The following is a 20,694-nucleotide window of genomic DNA, read 5'->3' as shown; positions in this document are numbered from 1 at the left end:
TTTTCCTTGCATGTCCCCCTCAGATCTACAGCGACTGTATTTCCAAGTGCACTTTCAGTGCAATTTCAAGTGCAAGTGCAAAGTGGATTTGTCTTTCTTAAATAACCCCCTTTGTGTTTAACATTGTGGTAGTCCATTAAAAGGAAGTACATCAGAAAAGACGGACATTGGCAGTAAAGTCCAATGGAGTTGATTTACTAAAACTGGAAAGTGCAAAATCTGGTGCAGCCGTGCATGATAGTCAATCAGCTTTGAACTTCAGCTTGTTCAGTTAAAGGAACACTAAAGGTTCGTTTTTTATTAGATCAATTGATTGCTGTAAGCTAGAGCATTTAAATATCACTTACCTCGTTTTTCCTTTTGACCTCCAAAATACAGTAATCCAGGTTTGAAAATGCAATTTCCTGTCACTCCTCTTCTTGCTTTCCACCAGCATCTGAGCCGTTTTGCATGGTGGAAAGCAGAATGTGCTCACCCCCTCCCTATGACTACAGCCCTGCGTGAAGATGCTCTCTTATCCCTCACAGGCATGGAGGCTAAGCCTAATGGGAACTGTAGTTCCCATTAGGCCGTGATGTAGCAAGAATGAATGCGCACCGCAAACCAGGAAGTCAGTGAAAATATTGATTCAGGAGTGCTGGAGGTGAATAAAACGGCTCGATTTCAACAGGTATCAAACTAGTTATAATGCAAAACATTACTTTTTACTTTATCAGCTACTGTCAGACTTTATTTAAGAGGAAAATATTTTTGTCTTTACAACCCCTTTAAGCTTTAATAATAAAAAAAAATCTAGAACGTGATTGGCTTCTATGCAGATCTGCACCAGATTTTGCACTCTCCAGTTTTTGTAAATCAACCCCAATTTTTTTGAGGGAGTTTTCATTTCAGTACTTATACTGGTCATATATTCTATTCTGTTGCTTTTCCAGCCACAAACCATACAGCCAACACAAGAGCCTAACTTCATGGGTGATTCCATTCTATGACTACAAAACAATTAACCTATTGAGGGTAATCACATCCTTTGCAGCCCATTAAAATCAATGCATTGCAAATGAAGTGATTTTCGACAATTTTGTACATCCTTTATCGGATTATACTGCTCACACTGTTTAGTACCAAGCCAAGGGCGTATTTTGCATAGCATTGCATAGGGTATAGATGATGCACAGCATGTAGTACTGGACAGCAAACAGCGATAATCAGCAAGTAACACTTAACTGATCTGAGTACAGTAAGTGAAATGTGATTATTTGCTGCGGGTTACTTTACACACCATTTTTGCTTCACAGGGTTGAAATATATACCCTTAAAGTGCGTCAGCTGCCCCTAATGCCAAAAATAAACCGAACATCAAGAGCACCCTTAGTGAGACCTAGAGTGAAAAGTTTCAGAGTGCCACAATGAATGGGGCTTGTGTCCTTTTTTTTTGTTCTCCCTATTCCTATGGTTTTCCTAAATTTTGCACTCACCTCTGATTTTTCCAAATTTTCTACCCAATACAAGAGGGCGATCAGAACACAAAGATGTCTATATCTATGTAGTACACTATTCTCCTCTAACCATGTTAGCCCTCTTACCCCTCTAACGAAGTAGAGGCAGAAGGCCTAGGACCCTTGCCTGGATACCTGACCCTTTCTTGATCAATTACCTATTCCTTTCCCTATTTATCAGTTATTCCCAATACTAAGTGTTCTCTATGGAGATTGCCATACCTGTTTACGTACTCTTGTATAATCCAGCTTACATACAATGTATCTATGCAGTAATTTGCCAATTTGGCCATCCATGCACAAAGAATGTTAGTAATAGACCAGTGATAACTGTGAAGCCTCGTACACACGACCGAGAAACTCGACGGGCGAAACACATCGCTTTCCTCGTCGAGTTCCTTGTTAGGCTGTCGAGGAACTCGACAAGCCAATTTTCTCCATTCCCGTCAAGGAAATAGAGAACATGCTCTCTTTTTGGCTCGTCGAGTTTCTCGACAGTTTCCTCAATGAAAATGTCTACACGACCGGTTTTCTCGGCAAAATTTTTTCTCCCAGCAAGTTTCTTGCTGGTTTTTGCAGAGAAACTCGGTCGTGTGTACGAGGCCTCAGGATATTGATTTTGTTGGAAAACCATTGACTGATGCCTACTATTCTCTCTGTATGTAGCTGTTGGTAGGTGTATATCTCTATAGCGAGTTTGCACTGTCCTGTGGCTAAATGGGAAGTGATGATTGAAGAGCATGATCATGATGACTGATGGTATGATCAGAGGTCCTCACGTAAAGCCTTCTCCTGTGGCTCTGCCTGCTCACTGTCTGTCCCTCCTCTATTGCACTACCCCCCTTACTCTCTCTCTCTCTCTTTACAATTGAGATCTGTAATTAGGAAACATTAGCAGCCTGAAAGCCGCTTTCATACCTGAAACACTGGCAGTAAATGCACTCAGCAGTTCTCTTACATGGCTATTAATGTCACGTTTATGAAGTAACGAAGAACAAAACACCCTCAGGCACTTTAAACAGTTTTTTTTTTTTTTTTAATACAGTGCAAGCCTTTTCAGGAACGAAACAGGCTCCTTGTTTGCTTTCACAGTTCAGTCTTTGCAGCATGCTGTGTCGGTTGACCCCCTAGATGTAGTATCAGCATGGACTATTCTCACCAACCTCCTCCTCTATTATCCACTCATCAATCCTCTGTATTGTATTTCCCAGGCCAGAGTCTGCCCTGCTTCTCTGCTAACCTCTAATCAAGACCTGGCATTGTCTTTCACATCCAGATGCCAAGTTGATCTTCTGCTGACCTTTTGTCACTCTGATGAGGCTCTGTTATCCTCTGAACAGACCCAGCCTGGTCATTTCTTAACCTTTACCATTTGAAGCATCCCTGCTTGCCTCTATGTAAAGAGTTATGCCTCTATAATGCATGTTATTGGATTCTCTATCATGATTTCATATGTCATAGGTTATATTAAAAGAAAACATAGGCAAACCACCCTTGGCAGTAATGCGAGAAAATATATTTAAAGCAGAGTTCCACCCAAAAATAGAAAATCTTTCTATTCTTCGGAACCATCCCCCCCTCCGGTGTCACATTTTGCACCTTTCAGGGGGGAGGGGGTGCAAATACCTGTATAATACAGGTATTTGCACCCACTTCCAGGAAAGACTCCCACGGGAGTCACTCCACTTCCTGTCCCCCCTTGCTGCCTTCTGGGAAACACACTGGTTCCAGAAGACAGCGGGGACCACTGGGAACGAGCCGCGCTACTCGTGCATGTGCAGTAGGGAACTGGACAGTGAAGCTGCAAGGCTTCACTTCCTGATTCCCTCACCGAGGATGCCGGCGGGGGCAGCAGAGAGACAAGCGATTGCTCGTCTTCTGCTGCCGACATCACGGGCACGCTGGACAGGTAAGTGTCCATTTATTAAAAGTCAGCTGCAGTATTTAAAGGGTAACTCCATTTTTGTTGAGAAAAAAACATTCCCCTCTGTGTGATCTATGTACGTTGCAGGGATTTGAACAAACTTTTTTGCAGATTCCTGCTTTTTGTTATTCTTAAGAAATAGCTGTTTGTCTGTGTTCATGTGGAAAGTGAATCTAATGGGAGTGGTTCTATAATTATCAATCAGATGCACAACTGCAGAGCTCTAATGAGGAAATTGCCAGGGTCTGCATCCCTTTAGATGTGATTTTTCTTTAGGAGTATCTCACAAAAAATGAAATTTTTGTTGCAGGGGATGCCAACAATCACACAATCACGTAAGCAGGAAATGACATATCTGGGGGACGTACTGTACACAATTTGTGTACAGTATACCTCCAGGTAGCCATATTGCATTGCATTGCATTTTATAGAAAATTACAGCACTGCAGACTAAAATGGAAAGATCATTTTTAATACAATATGATTTTATTCGCAATTATATACACTATATATATATATATATATATATATATATATATATATATATATATATATATATATATATATATATATATATATATATATATATATATTTGCATTTTTTTCCATGAAAGTGGAGTTACCCTCTAAGTGTACATTATGTGCTGCCTTGGTGGGTTCTTATAAACATCAAACCAATACACACTATTTATCTTCATTCAACTTTATTTTAATTTTAGTAGATTGCTTGTATGTGTTTTAAATGCTATTTGTATTGTACATTGAAGGAACAATTGCACACATTATGGTGTTATAATCATTTCTTTTTGAGTTCTCCAACAATGTCAGGGGTCCATAAGTCAGCATCAAAGTATTGTGTATACAGTAGGAGGAAACTTGAGTATGGTTACATTTACCAGATATACCATTTATGTTAAATAGACTCATAGTTATAGTGGGCAGTACTGATTATATTTTCATTTATCCACCAATTTCCAAATTGCTTGACACCTTCAAGCATTCAGGGCCATATTCACGTAGAATCGCGGCGGTGTAACGTATCGTAGATACGTTACACCGCCGCAAGTTTTCATCGCAAGTGCCTGATTCACAAAGCACTTGCGATGAAAACTACGCCCGCGGCCTCCGGCGCAAGGTGGGCCAATTCAAATGGGCGTGTGCCATTTAAATTAGGTGCGCTCCCGCGCCGGACCTACTGCGCATGCTCCGTTTCGCAAATCCCGTCGTGCTTTGCGCGCCGTGACGTCATTTTTTCGAATGGAGACGCGCGTAGCGTACTTCCGTATTCCCGGACGTGTTACGCAAACGACGTTCATTTTTAAATTTCGACGTGGGAACGACGGCCATACTTTAGACAGCAATACGTTTGCTGACTAAAGTTAGACTAAAACGACGACTAACTTTGCGACGGGAAACTAGACTAGCGGCGACGTAGCGAACGCGAAAATCCGCCAGGGATCCGCCGTAACTCCTAATTTGCATACCCGACGCTGGTTTACGACGCAAACTCCCCCCAGCGGCGGCCGCGGTACTGCATCCTAAGATCCGACAGTGTAAAACAATTACACCTGTCGGATCTTAGGGATATCTATGCGTAACTGATTCTATGAATCGGTCGCATAGATAGAAACAGAGATACGCCGTCGTATCCCCTTTGTGAATCTGGCCCTCAGAGCCTAATATTCTGCAGACCCCATGACGCTGCCTGGTCTTCTGGCTGCCCTTTGCATTATGGAGGACCACCACAGCATTGGTGATGTCCACTCTGAACTCTGCCAATCACTTTACAGAGATGACTTTACATTGTACTAAGTTCAGTTTTCAACTTGCGTGTTCTTACACCATATTTTAATCATCTTAAACATTTATTTGATAACTATAGAAGAACGTGAAATAAAACCGAATTTCTATATAGAAATATTCTTGGAGTACTACTTTGATTAGCTGTATCACAGCACATTTTGTAGTTTGATGCGGCTTTATCGCAGGGACGAACAGAGCAGGTCACATGGATATGATTCTGCTTAAATCTCTGCAGGTTCAGCAAGCATTGTATATGAGAAGCTTTGTTTGCCAGGCCGGTGACAGTAACACAGGAACCCCTACTGAGATTAAACAAGCTTTCCCTAGCTTTAGAGGACAACGGAGAGCAAGAGAAAGCTTCATAATCAGGAGGCCAAGACAGAGATCTTTCTTTTTACAGCCTAGGAGGTTAATTGGGATTACAGTGGCATTTAGAGAGGCATCTGAACTTTTGAATCAACTCTCCTCCCCCACAGTCTGCTAACAGGACTCCACTGATTGGGCTCTGATGATTTTTAACTCTTCTATTCTCGTAAAGAATGCAAAGTAAGGTCATTTTAGCAACATACACCCATTTTAGTTGGATTGTGTTATGCGCTTACATTATAGGCAATTTCTAGAAAATATATCAACAGAACACATAAAGTCACAGACACAGTTTGTAGCCACCAGGGGGCACCAGCCTCATCCACAGGTTTTACACACCAATGCTCGTTTGGTTGTGCAGCAACCAGAGTAACCCAAGAAGGACAACGCAATGTCTAGAGTCACTGCTGCGGGTTTATCGAGACCATGCAAAATCAATCCCATATGCAGGTTTTTGCATGGTGTTTACGACAGGAAACCTGTCATGAGAGAAACATGCTGGCTGCCAATGTTGACCTGATTCTGAAAATACTGATTGCCTGGCTATCCCTAGCTTTATGGCTTTTTAAATCACTGACCTGGCTAAGCTGCCAGAATCAGCATATAGTGTGTAAAGTCAGTGTGAAATCAAGACTACTCATCTACTTTAGGTGTATATAAGATATATACAATTTATTGTCATTGTAGAAAACAAATTCACAATGAAATGACCTTTCTACTCCACACATTGTTCATACATCACAATTATCAACCATGCATTTACCACACGGGATTTAATTATACCTAAAAAAAATAAAAGTTTCCCCCTATTATAAAAATATAAAAGTGTCCCTGTATTATAAAAATATAAAAGTGTCCCTGTATTATAAAAATATAAAAAGTGTCCCTATATTGAAAACTAGACAAGACAATAAAAGACAATAAGAGAGACATGCATGCACACACACACACACACACACACACACACAGTATACACATTATATATATATATATATATATATATATATATATATATATATATATATATATATATATATATATATATATATATATATATATATATATATATATATATATATATATATATATATATATATAATAGTATATGTGTGTGTATTTTCTGGTCTCCGCCTTTTCAAAAAAATAAATAAAAACTCTACTGTCAACAGTCAGTATGCCTGTCATATGATGACACTGTATTGCACTGGTGACAGTATGTAGAAAAGAAGTAAAAAAAAGCATTTCTTATTTTTTTTAAAAAAATGCTTAAATCTTACTTAAATGCCTCAGACTGTCTACTTTCCAAAAATGAGTCATTGGGTTTAGGGACCCCAAGAAATGAGATTGGCCGTCAGTACACAAGGATTTATCAATTTTCCATTAAATATACCATAGTTTGTATACAGTATAACTTTCACAAAAACCAATCAATATAAATGTATTGGGATTTTTATTTTTATTTTTTACCAAAGACATGCAGCAGAATACATTTTGCCTAAAATGTATGAAAACATTTGATTTCATTGGATGTGTTTTATTTTTCTTTAAAATATTATTTATTTAGTTTGTTTTGTTTATATGGCATAAAAAAAAAAAAAAAAAAACATGTTATGATCACATATCACCAAAAAAAAGCTCAATTTGTGTGAAAAAAATAAATAAATAAATAAATAAATATTAATATATATATATATATATATATATATATATATATATATATATATATATATATATATATATATATATATATATATATATATATATATATATATATATATATATATGTATACATTTATTTATATTATATATATATATATATAAATTTCATTTGGGTACAGTGTTGCACGATGATGCAATTGGAAGTTAAAGAAGCACAGTGCTCAATAGCAAAAAATGGCCAGGTCATGAAGTGGTTAAAACCTTGTGGAGCTCAGGTGGTTAAACACACCTCTCTCCAGACTCTGAAACATGTGGCAAAGCACTGTACTTTGCAGAAGAATTGTATTAGCGCGGAGTACTACCACTCTCATTTCATTCTGTTCTATTATATTCAGGGTAATTTAGTCCAAAGATAGATTTAGCTAATTATACCACCAAAAATTCATATCATTTTAAGGAGTACATAACTGGACAGATGGGGTTTATGTTTTCTATTAGCCTAGAATGCGGCTTTCAGATCATTTATCCTTCAGCACCTCTAGTACCATGGACAGCTACAAGTGTAGAGGCTGTTTAACTGCAGCACTCCCGAGGGAAAGAACCTGATTTCTTTTCCCAGTTCGGATAATGGTAAATGTGATACTGATTCTGATGTGTATGTCCCAATTATTATGAAAAGTTGCTCATTATTTAGGAAGTTGGTGCAGTAAAGTACAAAGTAATCCATTACAGCTAACCACATATTTTTGAATAAGCCTGTGTAACTGCAGAAGAATTTTCAGTAGCATCATTTAGTATCCTGCTCAGCTCCCCTTCACACTTCAAGAGGAACTAAACCCATCGATTTAACCGTTTCTCAAAACCGATAAACATTTAAGGCATGCCGTGAATGATAACTGTCACAGTGGGGTTGATTTACTAAAACTGGAGAGTGCAAAATCTCGTGCAGCTTTGCATGGGAGCCAATCAGCTTCCAGTTTTTTTTTTGTCTTAGGCCTCGTACACACAACGAAACACATCGTTTTCCTCGTCGAGTTCTTGTTAGGCTTGTCGAGGAACTCGGTGAGCCAATTTTCTCCATTCCCGTCGAGGAAAAAGAGAACATGCTCTCTTTTTGGCTTGACGAGTTCCTCGACAGTTTCCTCGCTGAAAAATGTACACACGACCGGTTTCCTCGGCAAAAAAAATCTCCCACCAAGTTTCTTGATGGATTCTGCCAAAGAAACCGGTCGTGTGTACGAGGCCTAAGCATAATTGAATAAGCGGAAGTTAGAAGCTGATTGGCTACCATGCACAGCTGCACCAGATTTTGCACTCTCCAGTTTTAGTAAATCAACCCCAGTTGCTTGTGTTCTCATCCAAACTGTCAAGTCTTTAAATGGATGGTATCATAATTGATCAAATGTGCAGCACCAAGGCAACTGCAGATCAAACTAAGGCTAAGATGGCAGCTTCCTTGGCTGTAAATGACAGGAGGGTTTAGTTCTGCTAAGAGTTTTTTTACGGCCTGACTATATCCCTGTTCACACATGTTTGAAATACCGCTCAATTCTCTACACTCTACGCCCAAAGACGTACATGAGCGTATTCAGGCATTTTTGTCCTTTTAACCACTTGCTGCCCGCCCACCATCAAATGACGGTGGGGCAGTGCGGCTCTCGTTCTGGGTGGACATCATATGACGGCGCCCAGAATGGCCGCTCTCGCGCGACCCCGATCTTGCGGCTGCGGCTCTTTAACCATGTGATCAGCCAGTTACATGTAAACACGGAGATGCTAGTAATCGACTCTCCTTGCCTCACACTGACAGAGTGTGAGGAGAGGAGAACCGATCAGCGGCATCTCCTCAAAGAGGACATCTAGGCATGTAATCAGGGCACTGATAATCAGTGCCCTGATTACAATAAAGAGCCCACAGTGCAAGAAGTGATTGCCCACCAGTGCCAGCAGTGTGTCCACCAATGCCAGCAGTGAGTGCCCACCAATTGCAGCAAACAGTGCCCACAAGTGCCAGCAATCAGTACCCATTATTGATGCCAGTCAGTGCTAGCTATCACTCCTGCCCATCAATACCCATAACTGCTGCCCTTCAATGCCACCCATCAATGCCCATCAGTGCCGCCGATCAATACCCATCAGTGCCGCCTATCCGTGCTACCTATCTATGCCCACCAGTGCCACCTATCTGTGCCCATCAGTGCCACCCAGAAGTGCCCACCAGTGCCACCTATCAGTGCTCATCAGTGCCCATAAGTGCGGAATATTTGTGCCTCCTCATCAGTGCCACCTAATCAGTGCCCATAAGTGCCGCCTCATCAGTGCCCATCAGTGCTACCTATCAGTGCCAATCCATGCTGCTTCATCAGTGAAGGAGAAAAATTACTTATTTACAACATTTACTGACAGAAAGTAAGAAAACCTTTAAAAGGAAACAAACACGTGCAAAATGACTGTAAAACACCCTAAAAAAGAAAGAAAAAATGCCAGGGATGGAGGCGAGGGTACTTTTTCAGGGACGCTGGCGTTGAGCTGGGATTGATCAGAGTCAGTAATATTTGCATTTGCATTTCCAGGGCCATTGTGTGTTTTAGTTGAGGGCACCTTGCTGCCCTTTAACAATAAGACATTCTTTCCGCTAATATGTGCACATATGAAGAGTTAAAGGAAGACCACTTATATCCCTATCACTAATTGTTGATAAGTTAAAGAGAACAAGATTCCGATCTATTATAGGGACTCCTGTCTCCAGCCTTCATTATGTGCAATACACCTTCAGCTGGAGACGAAAGCTGACAAGCCGCAGCCTTTCCTTAATCATATGTATGCAGCACAGAACGGTGACAGCAGAATAGCAGTGGTAGGTGTTACCATGGTTACCATAGCAGCGGAGAAGGGAGTATCCACTTCACAATGGGGCAAGTGAAGGGAGATGGTGTCAGGGGGCTTGTAGATTGAAACAGTTCAGCTAGTATTCAATAGAATGCAAGAGAAAAGAATGTATTTATGACATACCTATCTACAACATCTAGTTTTAACCCGTGGAGATGACTAGCAGCCATATATGGGGGGGGGGGGTGACTTTATGTTGTATGAAGCTCTGTTTACTACTAGTACCTTAGGCCTCATACACACGACCGAGAAACTCGACGGGCGAAACACATCGTTTTGCTCGTCGAGTTCCTTGTGAAGCCGTCGAGAAACTCGACAAGCCAATTTTCTCCATTCCCGTCAAGGAAATAGAGAACATGCTTTCTTTTTGGCTCGTCGAGTTTCTCGACAGTTTTCTCAACGAAAATGTACACACGACCGGTTTCCTTGGCAAAAAAATATCTCCCAGCAAGTTTCTTGCTGGTTTTTGCCGAGAAACTCGGTCGTGTGTACGAGGCCTCAGAGTGCTGATCTATGGAAACTGGAGCGAAACATGAAGCAAAAGGTGACTCCTTCCGTACAGCAACCAATCAATTGTCATAAAAGAAGCAATCTGTGCCCGCCATGTTGGCGCTTTCTTTCATAAATGGGTGCTTTTGTGAAAACCTGAACAAAGAGAACCAAAGTAAACCTGGAACTATTGCCAATATTCCATAACTGCAATTCTACCTGGTAGGCCCATCAAGGCCATCAATGCAAATGGCCCACTGAAAATCATTTACAGTAAAACCTTGGTTTGAGAGCGTTTTGCAAGACAAGCTAAATGTTTTAATACATTTTGCCTTGATATACAAGCGATGTCTTGATATAAGAGTAGCGTCATGTCACAACTGAGTATAAAAAAGAAGAGAGGAGCCTCTAAGTGTAGCAATATGGTTACATTTAATGAAGATACAACATTTAGCGACTTATTGCTACACTTAGAGGTTCCTCTCTTCTCTTCATATACCCTGTAAAAAAAATGCTTTGATATACAAGTGCCTTGGATTACAAGCATGTTTCTGGAATAAATTATGCTCGCAAACCAAGGTTTTAGAGAGAGAGAGACTTGTAAAGCGCAACACATGCGAACTGAATCGCCTCTGGGCGCTGTATCCATTTCATGGGTAAGGAACCCCTTGACCTCAGAAGAGATGGGTTTCAATCTTTCTCCTGAAGCCCAAGTGGTCCGACTCCAGTCGGATGGAACTACGCTGTATCTGAGCACCACAAACTAAAAACACGATTTACCGGTAATTTATTTTTAATGACAAACTTACCCATCCATGTCTCCATGCTTTATTTTGTTCAGAAATCACATTGAAAATCACCCCCTAGCATTTCTAGCTATGGCCATCTTGAGTAAGATCAGATGATTCCCATGTAATATTTGCCTCTAGTAAATAAACCTCTATGTGCTTAGTAAAGCTTACATAATACTGCACTATGTAAGTAATTATATACAGTAGGCACTATGGTCACATTAAATTAGAGTTATACTTTGTTGCATAGTGAGCGTTAGACGTTTTAAATCGCTTGCTTATTATTGGAAATGCATGCGAAAATAGATTGACTAGCAATGCGGCAGAAGGCTCATTTGTCCGCGTAGTAAGTGCCCATGATATACAAGATAAGTGACATTATTCAGTGTGTCTTGGATAATAATTTGTAGATTGAAGTCTTCGTTTGCTATAATAGTAGATAATTAGCTACATATAAATAATTATATGGCTATCAGTTGACAAGTTTTCACGGTACTAATGAGATTGGACAAAGGATGGTACACTATGTTGGCCAATCTTATTAGCCACCTATTGTCACTGTTTCCCACGTTTTGACATTATCAAAATCTACATTTAAATGCAGATGCATGCTCACTGACTTAATATTAGCCAGTGCAAAAACTACCCATAATTCTGTCATTAGTTTCCGCCCTGTAGCGCAGAGCAGTCTAATATGTGATATCTGATATAAGTCAGCAAGACCTGGAGAATCATTTTATTCTGATGCTTGGCTGAACCTACTGAAGTCATGGTTTCTTACTTTTAGCAAATCATTTAAAAAAATGCCTACATATAGTTGCCGTATTATAAGTGATGGCTATAAATATATGAAATATTAATTAAAAGGGTGCCTGCTTTAGATTTAGATTTTTTCAGCCCCCTTTGAAATTCTTCACTGTTAAAGGAAATACGTCACATAAAAAGTATCATTGTTGAAAGCCTCAGATAGAAGCTCACATCCTTTGACTTAAAGCGGGGGTTCACCCTAAAAAACATTTTTTTTTCTAGCATGCCATTCAGCATACTAGCGCGAGCTACAGTATGCCTTTATATATTTTTTTGGCGCCGTACTCACAGTTTAATCGCGTAGTAAAGTTTCAGACTCCCCGCGGGGAATGGGCGTTCCTATGCAGAGGGAACATGATTGTCGGCCGGCTATGGCGCATCACGGCGCCTGCGCAGTCAGCTCCGATGTCTGTGCGCAGGCGCCGTATAGCGCCGTGAACAGCCGAGTCCTACTCCGGCTATTTTCGGGAAGCGTGACACGCCATAGCCGGCCGTCAATCACGTTCCCTCTGCATAGGAACGCCCATTCCCTGCGGGGAGTCTGAAACTTTACTACGCGATTAAACTGTGAGTAGGGCGCCAAAAAAATAAATAAAGGCATACTGTAGCTCGCGCTAGTATGCTGAATGGCATGCTAGAAACTTGTTTTTTAGGGTGAAGCACCGCTTTAAGCTTAGTACACACAAGCCGAATGTCGGCCGGCATCGGCCAGTTCAATAGAAGCCAGCTGACATTTGGCCCGTGTGCATGGCAGTCAGTCTGACAAAAGCTTCCGTTGAAGGCTCACAACCAAAAAAGGTCTGCCGACTGGCTTCCGTTACGTGTTCTCCACCAATGGCTGAGAGCGCTGACCAGAGGGTTTTGTCTGGGGACTTTTGTCGATAGGCTCATGACCGAAAAAGGTCTGCCAATTGCCTCCCATTCAGCATTCTCAGCCAATGGCTGAGAGTATTTTGGTTGGGGGGCTGTCCACCTGTCAGAACAAAATAGAACAACAGAGGCGGTCGCTGTACTAACATCGAAGCAGTCAAACCGCTGGGTTGAACAAAAAAAAAAAAGCTTTACTGGGCTGTATACTAGTTCCAGGAGCTGAACATGGACATGTTCTAAGGGGCTTATTTACTAAAGGCAAATAGACTGTACACTTTACAAGTGCAGTTGCACTCTGTAAGCTCTGTAAGGGCATTTGCTCCAATTCTTAGGTAATCAGGGAAAGATCTACTGACTTCCACTATCCAATCATATTTTTTCCATGCACATGATTGGATATCCTTTGCAAACCTCATTTACTAACCTTGTGAACAAATGCCCTTGCAGAGTGCAACTGCGTCTTTGTAAATCTATGCCTTTAGTAAATCAACCCCTAAGTGTCATCATTAACTCTGGTGTCTCTTTAAAAAATAAAATAAAAATTGCTGTAATAATGTGACAAACATTTGCACAGCCACAATGGAAAAAAAAATATTTTGTCTAATATGATTATTTTTTTTATGTTTGATAGCACCAACTAGTGGCTATATTGAGTATTTAAGGATTGACCAAGTCAAAAAATTTGCGGACTTTGTGGGCACACAGTGAGAGGGAGAATAAGTAAAAAAGTATCAATTTTATTATAACATAGTTAAAAAAACATATAAACAACATACAAACAACACCCTGTATGGACACATTTACCAGTTACCCAATAATGCAGTTAGAGAGGACTGGATCTACGGTACAAAAAATAATTTAATACTGTATCAAGGTAAGAGAAGAATTTCTTATCCAGTAATGTCTCCAAAGACTTACTCGTCAATGCGTTTCACTCAAATAGTAGCTTCCTTAGGACAGATACTGGGTAGGTGCTGGTATATTTAAAAACAAGAGAGTAGACAGAGTCCACCTGTTTGTAATTTAATCTCAGTATAAATACAGCTGTTCTGTGAAGCCCTCTGAGGTTTGTTAGAGAACCATAGTGAACAAGCAGCGTCATGAAGGCCATGGAACACACCAGACAAGTCAGGGATAAAGTTATGGAGAAGTTTTTAAAGCAGGGTTAGGTTATAAAAAAATATTCCAAGCTTTGAACATCTCACAGAGCACTGTTCAATCCATCATCCCAAAATGGAAAGAGTATGGCACAACTGCAAACTTACCAAGACATGCCCGTCCAACTAAACTGACAGGACGGGCAAGGAGAGCATTAATCAGAGAAGCAGTCAAGTGACCCATGGTAACTCTGGAGGAGCTCAGGTGGGAGAATCTGTCCGCAGGACAACTATTAGTCGTGCACTCCACAAATCTGGCCTTTATGGAAGAGTGGCAAGAAGAAAGTCATTGTTGAAAGAAAGGGGACACAACAAACATGTGGAAGAAGGTGCTCTGCTCAGATGAGACCAAAACTTTTTGGCCTAAAAGCAAAATGCTATGTGTGGCAGAAAACAAACTGCACATCTCCCTGAATACACCATCCCCACAGTGAAACATGGTGGTGGCAGCATCATATTGTGGGGAAGATTTTCTTCAGCAGGAACAGGGAAGATCAGAGTTGATGGGAAGATTGATGGAGCCAAATACAGCGCAATCTTAGAAGAAAACCTGTTAGGTCTCGTACACACGACCGAACATGTCCGCTGAAACTGGTCCGTCGGACCAGTTTCCGTGGACATGTTTGGTCGTGTGTAGGACAATTTTCCGGCCGACTGGACAGGTTTCCAGCGGACAAATATTTCTTAGCATGCTAAGAAACATGTCCGCCGGACATGTCCGATGGTCAGTATGACTCATCGGACATGTCCGCTGGCCCGAGAACCCGCGCATGACGTCTAAGTGATTTGACGCATGCGTGGAAGCATTAAACTTCCGGGTTTGCGCACGTTGCCGCGTCGTCGTCGCTGCCACGTCACTGCGTCATAACCGCGTCGTCACCGCGTCCTCTGCGGGAAATTTGGTCTGATGGTGTGTACAGCCATCAGACCAAATTATCCCAGCAGACATGTCCGATGAAAAACGATCCGCGGACCGTTTTCATCGGACAGGTCCGCTTGTCTGTACGAGGCCTTAGAGTCTGCAAAAGACATGGGACTGGGGAGGTTCGCCTTCCAACAGGAGAACGACCCTAATCATACAGCCAGAGCTACAATGGAATGGTTTAGATCAAAGCACATTCCTGTGTTGGAATGGCCCAGTCAAAGTCCAGACCTAAATCCAATTGAGAATCTGTGGCAAGACTTGAAAATTGCTGTTCACAGACGCTCTTCATCCAATCTGACAGCTTGAGCTATTTTGCAAAGAAGAATGGGCAAAAATTCCACTCTCTAGATGTGCAAAGTTGATAGAGACATACCCAAAAAAGACTCACAGCTTAAATTGCAGTGAAAGATGGTTCTAAAAAGTATTGACTCCGGGGGCTGAATACAAATGCACTCCACACTTTTCACATATTTATTTGAAAAACATTTTGAAAACCATTTATCATTTTCCTTCCACTTCACAATTCTGTGCCACTTTGTGTTGGTCTATCACATAAAATCCCAATAAAATACATTTAAGTTTTTTGGTTGTCACATGACAAAATGTGGAAAATTTCAAGGGGTATGAATACTTTTTCAAGGCACTGTAGGTATTTTGTTTTTGCATAGGAATCCCTTATTCTCATTTACTGCAGCATTTGCGTCCCTGTGTTATAAAACAAATATGTTGCTGTTGTGTTTTGCTCACAAGGTGCGTCTGGCTGTTCAGATATCTGTCCCCCCTATGTCTGCCTTCCTTACTGAGGACTTGGACAGCTGCCAGGGAACAGACATTTCTCATTCAGCTTTGATGTGACCTCACTTAGAGCAGCTTTAAATACATACCGAGAGATTTTTTTATTTACTTCACAACATCTCATGCTGCCAAACAAAGCTACCCATAAGGGGCAGGGTACATTTATAGGGTGTAAATAACAATAATGAATATTTCCCTGGGTGTTTCATCCCATCTCCCCTTATATTTACATCTCAGGCTATAAACCATTACACCTTTCTACTTCTGAAACCTTTACATTATTTTGAGACAGCCTAGCATGACCTGGAATATGCTTTACAACTGAGCGCCAGATATAGAGCTTTCTTTTGGTGGTATTTGAATACATTTTTTTGGCGCTATAAATAAAAAAAAGGACCGACAATTTAAAATTACATTTTTTTTTTACTTTCTACTATAAAACCCATCCAAAAATAAAAAGGCCAATATGTATTCTGCTACATATTTTTGGTAAAAAAATCCAAATAAGCGTATATATTGATTGGTTTGCTCAAAAGTTATAGGGGGTTATTTACTAAAGGTAAATCCACTTTGCACTACAAATGCAAAGTGCACTTAAAATTGCACTAAAAGTGCAGTTGGAAGTGCAGTCGCTGTAGATCCGAGGAGGACATGCAAGGAAAATAAAAAACAGTATTTTAGCTTGCACATGATCGGATGATAAAATCGGCAGAGCTTCCACCTCATTTCAGATCTACCCCTCAGATTTACAGCGACTGCACTTCCAATGGCACTTCCAATGGCACTTTCAGTGCAATTTCCAGTGCAAAGTGGATTTGCCTTTCGTAAATAACCCCCATATAGGTAAATTCAGAAAGATTTAGGCTGGCTTATCAGTAGATAAGCCGACCTAACTCTGAATCTACGCCGGCGTTTGTTTAAGTGTATTCTCTAACAGAGATACACTTAAACATATCTAAGATAGGACGGCTTGCGCTGTCCTATCTTAGATTGCAATGTTTTGGCTGAACGCTAGGTGGCGCTTCCATTGCGGCCGGCGTAGATTATGTAAATTAGCTCTCACGCCGATTCCCGAACGTACGCGAGCCCGCCACAGTCGATTAACGTCGTTTCCGTAAGGCCTTAGGAGTTACGGAATCGAGAGTTACGTTGTTTACGTCCGCGTCAAAATCAATAGGCCTGTACGGCGTACTTAGCCGCAATGCGCCCTGGGAAATGTAGGCGCACGGCGCATGCGCAGTGTAAAAAAAGTCAAAAAATGTGAGGTCAAGCCTCATTTCCATACAACACGCCCCCCTCCAAGCAATTTGAATTAGGCGCCCTTACGCCCGCCGTGTTTACACTACGCCGCCCTAAGTAAGGAGGTAAGTGCTTTCTGAATCATGTACTTTCCTCTCTTACTTAAGGCGACGTAGTGTAAACACGCTAGGCTACGCCGTCCTTAAGTTTAGGCGCCCCTACCTAAATCTACCCAATAGTGTCTACAAACTATGGGATCTTTTTTTTTTTACTAGTAATGGCGGCGATCAGCGACTTATAGCAGGACTGCGATATTGCGGCAGACATTCTGACACTTTTTGAGAACCAGTGACACTAATACAGTGATCAGTGCTAAAAATTAAGCACTGTCACTGTACTAATGACACTGGCTGAGAAAGTGTTAACATCAAGGGCGATCAAAGGGTTAAGCTGTAGGTAAAAATAATATCTCCTAAACCTGTACGGTTTAGGAGATATTTCCCTTGCAATGCGCCACTGACTTCAGCCGCACATGCGCATAGGGGATTCTCGGCTGAAAGCCCAGCAGACCTTGCCGGAAAGAAGTCTCCTGCGTGAATGCGCGGGTGTGACGACATTGCGGCTCCAGCCACTCAGCGCTGGAGCTGCCAAACCTGGAAGACACAATGAGGCAACATGTCCTCTCCCTTGGCATGGACCGGCTGAGATACCGACGCCTCGTTCTAAGGTAAGTATTTCATAATGAGCTGTCAGCGGGTATACAACCGCTTTAAGATATCATATCAGACACAAATCTTAGAGCCTCCTGCCATGTGTAGGTTAGCTATGACTAAGTATTGAGGTTCAATGTGAAACGCGTCAGTGGTTTATTTCCCACTGTATGCTGTTTTTTGTAGTGCATTTTCTTTTTACCCAATAAAGGGCCGTCTTTTTTAGACATTGGAGTGCGGCTGTCCATATACATTCCTTTCTTTGCCTCCTGCCATGTGTAGGTGAGAAACCTAAGTGACACATACACACTGTGCACAATTTTGAGCCAAGCATAAATACCTATTGGGGAAATCAGAAATAAAAAGAATGTTTGTCTTATGTGAGTGTGCCTTTAAACCTAATGTGTTGTATTGCCAAGCTCTTCATTTTCCTAATACTGTACCATACATTATTAATGGCGGTATGATTTGCATGGAGTGTAAGTGCTAATGTTGTTGGGAATGAAATTTTCCACCACTGTCTCGCCACGTGTACCTTATCCTCCTTCATCTCCTGTTTATTTCATTATCAGAACAATAACATTGCCTTTTAAGATGGGGTTTTAATTAGTTGCCTCGGTGGCTTCCTCCCCGGAGCTTGCCGAGCGCAAATTTCTAAAGTAGCATGAAGTGCTATCCAGGCAAATTAATCTTTGTGATTAATATCACTTACCTTTGTGATGCAAGAGTAGCAGGGATGGTAGATAATGAGCAAGAAGAACACAAGATGATGCTTAGTGGGGGATCTGCTTCACGCAAGGGGAAAGAATGATTTGTAGTTTTCTCAAAAGACAACTTGTGCTAGTGTGGAGTAAAATGCTAAAGAACTAAAATAACAGCTTCAAATGTTCAAATATATCTCAAGCTTTATGCACCACAACAAAAGCCTTCTTCATATCTTTCACTTGCTTGGCCAATCCCATCGAAAAAAAGGGTTTAATGTTTATATTAGGATAGCAAGCAGAGCCATGCAAATAATTTCATTATACCCCTAGTGCCCACTGTTCATCTGCAAAAATCTTAAAGTTGTCACCAAAACAGGAGGTGAGGGGACATCTTCAATTGGGGACACCTATTCCACCTATTACAACTATCTAATAAGAGATTCCCTCTCATTTTGAAGAGATTTCCTATCATCTCTTGAAAAATAGAAATTGACTGGAGCTTTCACTCCGGCGCAATAATAAGTCTAGTGGCATGACCTTTTAAATTCTATTGCTGTAGAATCTATAACAGAATAAGAACAATGGGGAATTGGATACTCCAAAATGCTTAAGTGTAACTTTAGAACAAGGACACCTCTCTACAGCAGCCATAGTAAGTCACTATTTCACTACGGAAGACCATAAAAAAATATATATATATAATATGGAAAATATTATATAGATAAAATTGTGCTCATTCATTTACATACCCTGGCAGAATTTATGATTCCTTGGCCCTTTTTCAGACAATATGAATGATAACACAAAAAACATTTCTTTCACTCATGGTTAGTGTTTGGCTGAAGCCATTTATTATCAATCAACTGTGTTTACTCTTTTTAAATCATAATGGCAACAGAAACTACCCAAATGACCCTGACCAGGCTGATTCTAGCCTGATAATATGCACACAAGTTGACACAAAGGGGTTTGAATGGCTATTAAAGATAACCATCCTCACTTGTGATCTGTTTGCTATAATTTGTGTGTGTGTGTATAAAAGGTCAATGAGTTTCTGGACTCCTGACAGACCCTTGCATCTTTCATGCAGTGCTGCACTGACGTTTCTGGATTCTGAGTCATAGGGAAAGCAAAAAAATTGTCAAAGGATCTGTGGAAAATGTAGTTGAACTGTATAAAACAGGAAAGGGATATAAAAAAATACCGCTGCTAATTGAGAATACCAATCAGCAGCGTTCAGGCTGTGGGATTTGAATTTCCCACCCCAAGCTCTGGAGGTTTCCCAACCGAGCCAAGGGGAAAAAAACAATCCCACAGCCTGTGGAGCCACAAGAGACTTGACCAATCCAGCCCCTTTAGGTTACAGAGTGAGCCCATCTAGGAGGGTGCTACAGGAGCAAAGGGGAGAAGAGGCTGCGCGGACCAGTTTAACGGCCAGAGGGAGTGGAGGATCAGGTAAGTAAAACTGCTTTTGCTGATTCCCCCAGACTTAAATGAGCATTTAGTCCTTATAACTTCAGAATTAGAGAGAGAATTTAAATAAAGACTGAGATCATTTCAAAAAAAAAAAAGCATGCATCCATAAAAATATCTGTGCATACCGAGACCATTTACTGTTATTATTATTGCTGTTATTTTCAGAGGTGTAGCTGGAAGGAGATTTCACGTGAAAGCACATTTTTACTGCGCGGTATAACTGGCTGCACCTCTCTGGAGACTCAGAAAAGCCTCAAAAAGCATTTTAATATTGTGTTCCTCTGTGCAGGGGATAACCATATGTCTTCCTACAGAATCACTAAATTATATTGCAGAAACCGCTTCCGCTTCCTTTTCCGCTAACCCTCATCCCTTTCCATAAATCACGTCTTCTACATTCTTTCAACCACCAGCATCCATCTGCAGAATATGAAGTACTCTAGGTATCACCTCTCTGAGATTCACAATTATCTAACTAATATATCAGTGAAAGCTTGTCAAGAGCGTTCTTAGAGCAAAAGAGAACCCGTTATTGTACCATTACTGCTGTAAGGACCGGTAAACTGTAAACACAAGATTTTATCATAGCCTTCG

The 20,694-nt window shown here is 40.9% G+C and overlaps 1 protein-coding gene across 3 annotated transcripts in view; it reads left to right on the top strand.

Annotated features, from left to right (window-relative positions):
* Nucleotides 1-20,694, top strand: part of EPHB1 (EPH receptor B1) — a 419,645-nt gene that overhangs the window by 155,417 nt on the left and 243,534 nt on the right. The gene's annotated exons all lie outside the window — the stretch shown is intronic.

This window comes from Rana temporaria, chromosome 4 (genome assembly GCF_905171775.1).
Source record: "Rana temporaria chromosome 4, aRanTem1.1, whole genome shotgun sequence".
NCBI lineage: Eukaryota > Metazoa > Chordata > Amphibia > Anura > Ranidae > Rana > Rana temporaria.
Note: the sequence above shows the minus strand (reverse complement) of the source record. Positions and strands in the feature narration are given on the sequence as shown.